Source organism: Rhinolophus sinicus, linkage group LG11, assembly GCF_036562045.2.
Source record: "Rhinolophus sinicus isolate RSC01 linkage group LG11, ASM3656204v1, whole genome shotgun sequence".
In the NCBI taxonomy this organism is placed as follows: domain Eukaryota; kingdom Metazoa; phylum Chordata; class Mammalia; order Chiroptera; family Rhinolophidae; genus Rhinolophus; species Rhinolophus sinicus.
Genome location: NC_133760.1, coordinates 44,641,486 through 44,648,963, shown reverse-complemented (window position 1 = coordinate 44,648,963; position 7,478 = coordinate 44,641,486).

The window sequence follows — 7,478 nt, the reverse complement described above, 5'->3', positions numbered from 1 at the left end:
GGAACTGCCTGCAAACTCAATGGCTTAAAACAACACCCGTTTATTCCCCTAGAGCTGTGGGTAGGCTCTGCTCAGTCTGGCTCACTCAAGCCCCTTCCGCTGGTTGGCACCTGGCTGATCTCGGTTGAGCTTACCTGGGAGTGGCTCTGCTCCACGGGGCTCTTCTTTTCCCGACACCAGTGGGCATGTTCTTCTCACGGTGATCGCTGACGCACAAGGGCACAAGCAGAAACATGGAGGTCTCTTGAGGCCCAGGCTTGGAACTGAAATGTCCTCAAATCTGCCTCCTGTTGGCCAAAGCAAGTCATATGTTCAAACCCAAAGAGGCAGGAAGTACACCTTGCCTGGGGGCGTCACTGCAAGTTACAAGGCCAAGACTAAGGCTAAGAAAGGGATGAAGACCTGATGCCAATAATGTGAACTACCACAGCCGCTCTTTTTATTACAATTTACGTAACAAGTATTGGACTGAGCTCAACCCAGGTTGAGATACTACATCCCAACCTTCAGCTGACAAGCTGACGTTGGGGCAGTCACTTCAGTACCCAGACTGAGAGGGATACATCTAAATAACTCAGGCCCCAATGCCCACACTAACTTCTATGCATCCAGAGACATTCCTTCCTGGCCAGCCTAGCTCTGGAGATGTAGGTAAGTGTGTGTGTTAGTCAGAATCTGATCTTTGTGAAAGTCTGGAGGCAACTTCCCGATTTGACCAGTGTTTCTAACAGGATCCTTCTAGGAATGATTATTCAGGACTACATGCTGTTAGGCTATGGTAAGCCCCATAGTTAGCACGGTAACTAAGGATGCTTAGAAATGGCAGGATTTGGGAGGGATGTTATCTTAGTTACTCAAGAGCTGGGGCCCAATTACCAAGGCGGGAGGGACCTTAAAGGGACAGTGCAGCTTATTGCAGTAATTAAGCTTTCCTAGTCAGTGTTGCGTTTTCTCTTTTGTACTCATGTGTGTGTTTAAGGAGAAATCCCCTCCATGGCAAACTGCTATTTACATTGCCCATGTGGAAGCAGCCCAGGAGAGAACACAGGTAAGCCAGTACCAGGAACCCAGCGGCTAGCCTCTCTTTACATGCAGAAGCAGCAGCCGGAAAATTCTGCATAATGGATGAGTGATTGCAGAGAGAACTGAAAAGCTGTGTTATCTACCTGCACCTTCACCAGTCTTCCCACTCCCAGACCTGACAGCCAGCCCCCTCTCCAAAGTCCCTGGTTCTGTGATTCCAGATGAGAAATAGAGAGAAGAACCGTATTTTTCAGGGCCTCTGTCAGTGGCTTTCAAACTTTTTGATGGCAACTTGTGCTAAGAAGTACATTTATCATTGTGGCCTAGGGCACACTGCCTGTATACACACATATGCAACTGTTAACAAGAGCTTCATAAGTCACCACCAACCCTTACTACAGACTGTGATGTACGCTGATATTTTCTATTCCATTACATTCTAAAAATAATGCTGCTGATGACCTACTAGACTGATTTCATAATGCGTCCCACCCCAGTTTCAAAAACTCTGTGCCATTTTCAAGGTGTGTGTTGATAAGTAGCGCAGTGGGGAAGGGGACCGGGAAACAAAACTGTTTAAGACCTACAGACCTCACACTTGTCTAAAGCAAAAGGCAGTTGGTTAGAAGAAAACTAAGAAAGGATATAGCTCCATGAAGCCTCAGGATGTGCTCATATCATTTTGATCCAGCGCACGTCACCAAATGGATGTGAATTATAAGGGTTTCTCCTGCACAGGACTAGAAAGACTATTGGAGAAAATTGACTCCAACGTTTCCTATTCTTTCTAAAATAAATATATATCCTTAAGTTTTAAAAAGGGAGTAACTTAAGTGAGATGATCAAATATGTACAGGTTTTCTCACTATCTGAAATTGGTGTTCCTATGAAATCTGCTGTAAACCGAAATGGTGTAAAGCAAAGAAGCAATTACCTTAGGATGCATCTTGCTAACAGATGCACAAAATAAGTCAAGATAAAGCAAGAATGCTCAGACACAATTCAGAGCTATGGGGCTTGATGAGATGCTGAGTGTGATTCCCAGGGAAGGAGCTCGGCGGGGCCACCCTCGCTGTTCAGGGTGCCTCGGCCTCTGTACTGGCTCGCTGTGACACAAACGCTAAGTGATATTTTGGATTTTCGCCTTTTTCATAGAGCGAAAAACCTCTTTGGATTTCTTTTGATTAGTGAAAACAAGTACTAATATAGGTCTTTCATAAAGTGAAGTGGTGTAAAGCGAACTTTCCAAAAAGCAAGGAATACCTGTAATAGTATAGGTGGTACTCCAATAATGGGAATTTGGGGACGTGGTAAGACTCTGATGGATGTTACAGAGAAATATGGATGGAAATGGAACTTCTCATGGTACAGATGGGGAAACCGGTCCATGGACCAGGCTTAGGACTATACCTCAGAGTTGGCTATTGAGCAAGTGACAGCTCCAGCTTTTCTGGTGTCCAGCTGTTCCTCCTCGGCTCTCTGGGTCTCAGTTCGTCCTCTGGTAAATAACAGTGGCCCTGCCTGCCTCACAAGACTGTTATGAGATGAGCCACGTGGAAGCATCCCAAATTCTGAATATAGAAGCAGCTCTGCAGGCTGACTAGTATCCTCCTTCCCAGCCCTTACATCAGGAGAGGGGTCTGTCAGGTTTATAGCTTATCCAGGTTCACAGGTGACTGTCTGGGCCTCATCTTGACTGTGGCTGGAATTACAATAAGATGGAACCCCTGGCCTCTCAGCATCCAGGTCCTAACAGACCACAGTGTGTCAGAATTCAGCAGCGCTCTGCAAGCAGGAAGGGGTCCCACCCCGCATCTTACAAGGAGGGACCGAATTGTGCGGCCTCCCACACAGTACCACTGTCTTCAAAGCCCTTCGCAGAATGTAAGCAAAAAGCTGGTCCTGGGACTGCCCTCTGCGAGGTAAGCAGCCAAGGGCCCCACACAGAAGATGGCCTGTTCCCCGCGGTGTTTATAAAGGCTCGTCACATTCCCCACCCCCGTCGTTCTGGCTTTAGAGAGGGCTAGAGCCAAGCTGACAGGCGGTCCCTGAGTCTTTGTTAAACTTGAGCTCAGATAGACGTAGAAACACAAGAGGAGCCAAATCATATGTTTTAACAGTAAAGAGGAAACCAGGCTCAGCAAGGAACGACAACCCTGGATTTAACTTGGGTGAATTTTCCTTCTCTGGGATTTCCTGTCCCTTTTCTGGATGTTTCTATCTATCAAACGTTCCCTGGCAGTTGGTTTAAGGCCATCAACTCTGCGGTGAAAGAAAGTCTTACATACACAGTCCTTCGGCTTAGCTGCTAAAATACCAACGGCTGCCGAATGGTGCGGACCCAAAGCCAGGCTTATAGGACACAAGCTCCGGCCTCTGTCTATCTGCCCTTAGTGGAAAGAGAGCCCAAACTTGAAGACTGGGTTTAGAGAATATCCACACCAGTAGAGGCCAGCACACTACCCCAACAGCTTCCTGGGGGGCAGGGACAATAGAATTCGTGGGGGGTAGGTCCTTAAGAAATGCAAAGTGAGTGAACCCAAAAGCTGGCCTCCTGCAACGTTCTTAGACTGCAGTTAAATTTTAACAATTTTTTTTATGTAAATCATCTGGTACACTCAATTGCATGGGGGGGGGGGCGCTGCATAAAGAGGGAACAATGGGCCGGGATTAGATAATTTACTTAGTGCTAAAATTCCAGGAAGTTTGTGTTGGTCTGGGCCTGGATCTTGTTACTTTTTAGCTCAAATCTAAATCTTTATCTCCCTAGTATAGTTGCGAGGACATTTTTTTTACTTAAGTCATTTTTACAGTTGTAATTTTTACCCTCTTTCATCAAATAGAGCCGGTTAGATTAGTAGCTCTTAGCACAGAGATGAAAATATTGGTAGAGCCCAATGGGCCCCGTTTTGTTTATCCTAATGGAGCAGGCTTTGATCTAAACAGATTTCCTGGGGTCTGGAGGAGATGACCTAATTCCTGTCTTATCCATCTCCACTTTCTGTGAATCTCAGATTGCGCTTAACTGTGGAGCCCTTTGAAATTCACTTTACATTTTTTTCCCACTTTGTTACCCCCTCTGACATTTGTTTCATTTGGGGTAGAGTGTGTAACTGCTAGTAAAGACTCCAATGCTTTATTTTTCTAACAGGACTGCGAAGTTTTAACAGAGTGGGAGCTTTTTTTTTTTTTTTTTAAGTTCTCTCATTCTTGACATTCACAACACGCCAAAAACAATAAGCAAATAATCTACTGCTAGAAATTTATGTCAACTGCAAATCATTTAGGATTTTCTGTATGAACATTTTTTTTTCCAATTGAAAAAAAATTGTCCCTACACCCGCATAAACGTCAGTTGACTAAACGTGGCTCATGAGGATTGAGGCATGAAAACTCAAAGCTCCAAGCTAGCGTCAGGTATCTCCAATCGTTCAGGGACCTGTCCCCTCCTGTACTCCACCTCCCCAACCACATAACCACTGGAGTGAGGGGTCTTGGGCAGCTTGGGTCTGTCATGGGTCTCTCTCCCTTTTTCTTCCCTACGTCCCTGTCAATCACCAAACTGCTTTTCCAGGTATATTTTTCAGAAGGAAGGAAGCCCCTGTGTGTATGTGGAAGTGGGCAGTGGGAGGGAAGCAGTAGAGATGGAGGGGGAGAAAAGAAAAACCACAAAGAACATAGGAAAGACACAGGAAGAGAAAGGACGAGGAGAGGGTGAGAGAATGGTAGCTACAGACAGAAAGAGAGAACAAGAAAAGCAGTTACTTAAAACCCCAAGATGCTAACATTTGTAAATTTTGCGAGCTGGGCACAGGGGGGTTTGTTCCATGATTCGCTGCACTTTTCTGTATTTTTACAATTCATATTAGAAGAAAAAAAAAGAACTGGGGAAAATGTCACCAAAATGAATGTTTTTAGTTCAAAACTTTGTGAACTTAGCTGTCATTCCAGGCAGCCACAACCCAGGAACTTTGGTTTTCGATGGTTCCCAAACTTCTTTGATGCACCTTAAGTTTCAGAAGAGGAAAAGAAAGACAGACAAGTGAGGCGAGGCTTGGGGGAGGGGGTGAGGAGGAGGATGGTGCGGTTCATTACCATCATCTGCCTTAAAATAAACCCTGTTGCTTTTTAATATGAACCCACTCCTCTTCTGCAGGGCTGAGCCGAAAGGCTGAGTGTATTTGTCACATGGTGGGAGGAAGCAGGGCCGAGGGCCATTTCTTGCTTTGGAAATGCCTGGTTAGGGGAATGGGCAGGTGACCATCAATGGATTAGGGAGTCGACGGGCAGATGCCTAAGCAGGGACAACAGCTGAGAGGGAGGGAAAGGACAGACAGAGACCCGGATGCTCCGATCTTTTCCTAAGGGCTTCGGATGCCTCGGAAAGTCTGTCTAAATGCAAAGCCGCTTTTGCTGCCCTTAGCTCAGTTTCAGAAAACGCTAGAAGGGAGGAGGTTGGTGGTTAGAGGGAAAATAAAAAAACTTGCCCGCCCACCCTGGACCGCCCGCCTCGCGGAAATGGACGCGCAGTCCCGGGTAGCGCAGGGCTGCGACCCAGCGCCCGCGGGCCTGTGGGAGCCCAGGGGTGGGAACCGCGGGGCTGATGACTGGAGGGGAGGGGCGGGACTCAGGAGGCCGGCGCTGGCCTTGCGCTCGGGGTCCACTGCGCCCTTGGAGAGGAGGGCGCAGGTTGCTTGGTGTCCGCCTGCCCGTCTCTGCAGCCCTCTGACCCCCCCCACCCCAGCAGATCCCCAGGCTCCGTCCGGGGCGCCGAGGCTGCTTCCGGGAGAAGCGCCCAGACCCTGATACCACCAGGTCCACGTTGCGCCCCATCCCTGGGAAGGAGATGGACGCCTCCTTCGCAATGAAATCGCCCCTCCTGTGGGCGGTGTAGAACCGGAGCTTCTGGCCAGAATTCCTGCCTTCTCTCCGGCTCCCCCACTCTTGAGCAAAGGGGCGGCGTGGCCGGGGCTGGAGAGGCGCAATCGAGAAACATCACTTTCTAAATGTTCGTGTGCGGCAACGTGGCTGCACCTCCTGAGCACCGCGCGCACCCCCATCACCGCCCTCTCCAGGTTTAGAGGGCACCCCCCGCCCCCAATGCCAGGGCCTGGGGTCAGCGCTTACTTTCCGGAAGGCCGGGCCTGGGCCCCCAGGCTGAGCCGGCGCTACGGGCGCCCCCTTCGATGCGCAGAGCACCCAGCGTGGGGAGGCGGGCCGAGGGGCCTGCGCCTGGTGGAACCGTCTACTGGAAGGCGGCCGGACGCTGCTCCCTTACCTGGGCGCGGGGCAGGCTGCGGGTGGTTCACTGCCTCCCTGAAAGAAAGTTCGCTGACCCCCACACACACCAACTTCCACCCCGTCCGTTTGCTCACCCTAAACAGTGCTCAGGAGGAAAACATGTTTCCCCTAGAACGGAAGGGAGAGAGGGAGAATTGAATATTGATGAAGAAATATTCAAGTCAAGTCTACAGATCCTTCTGTAATGGACTTTTCCTTTCAAAAAATGCACGTGTTTCAATGCCTAAAAGACTAATTAAAGAAAACACACATTGACCTCTCTGGGAGGCCCGGTTTCAGAGTCAGAGTATATAACACCCCTGCGCGGGGATTCTGCAGTAATGCTTCTCTCCAACGCCTGAAAAAAAGCTACTGTATCCCGGGAAGTGAGACCAGAACAGTTGAAATAAAGCCGAAGTCTCAACAGGTATAAATGCCCTGTTCAAGGAAACTTACCTGTCTGGGTGAAACCTCCGGGAACAACTCTTTCATTTCATTTCCCCCTCCCTTTTTCTTGGGGGGCGGAGTTGTGGGAAGAGTGGCCAAAAGAGTAATAGTTATTGGGAAAATATCTAGATCCTCCAAATAAAATATATGAAGAAAAACTATAGGCCCATGCAAACCTGTTTCTGTTTCGCCTTTTACAATTCCTTATTTAGAGCGAAGGATACACACCACATACACAATTTACTGGTGTCTGGGGAAATGTTAAAATACATTTCAGGGCCTGGCTAAATAGAAATGCACTCTAAAAACACAGACACAGTATTTTGTTTTATCTGTTGCAAAAAAAAATGTATTTGATTACTTGAGTAAAATTACAGTATCTCTGTTGTTAGTAAGTATTAAATGTTAAACAAATTGGACCCCCCTTCTTTTCAACTTTCCAAGAAAGTGCATGTAACAGTCCAATTTTTTCTTCCATACCTAATACAAAATAAACAAACACTATACCTGCTCTCTTGATCAAGAAGAAGCATTTGCTCTTGTAAGGAACATATGTACATTTTAATGAAAGTGATATTTCTTACTGTATATACAAGAGCATCTGCATTTTCTCCACTGAAGGTTGTTCAAGATGCTATACTTAGCAGCATTGTGAAATTCCAGCACACATTTTTCTATTGTGAATATACCTACAAGGCAAAATGTTACGTCTCAGTTTCAACTACCAA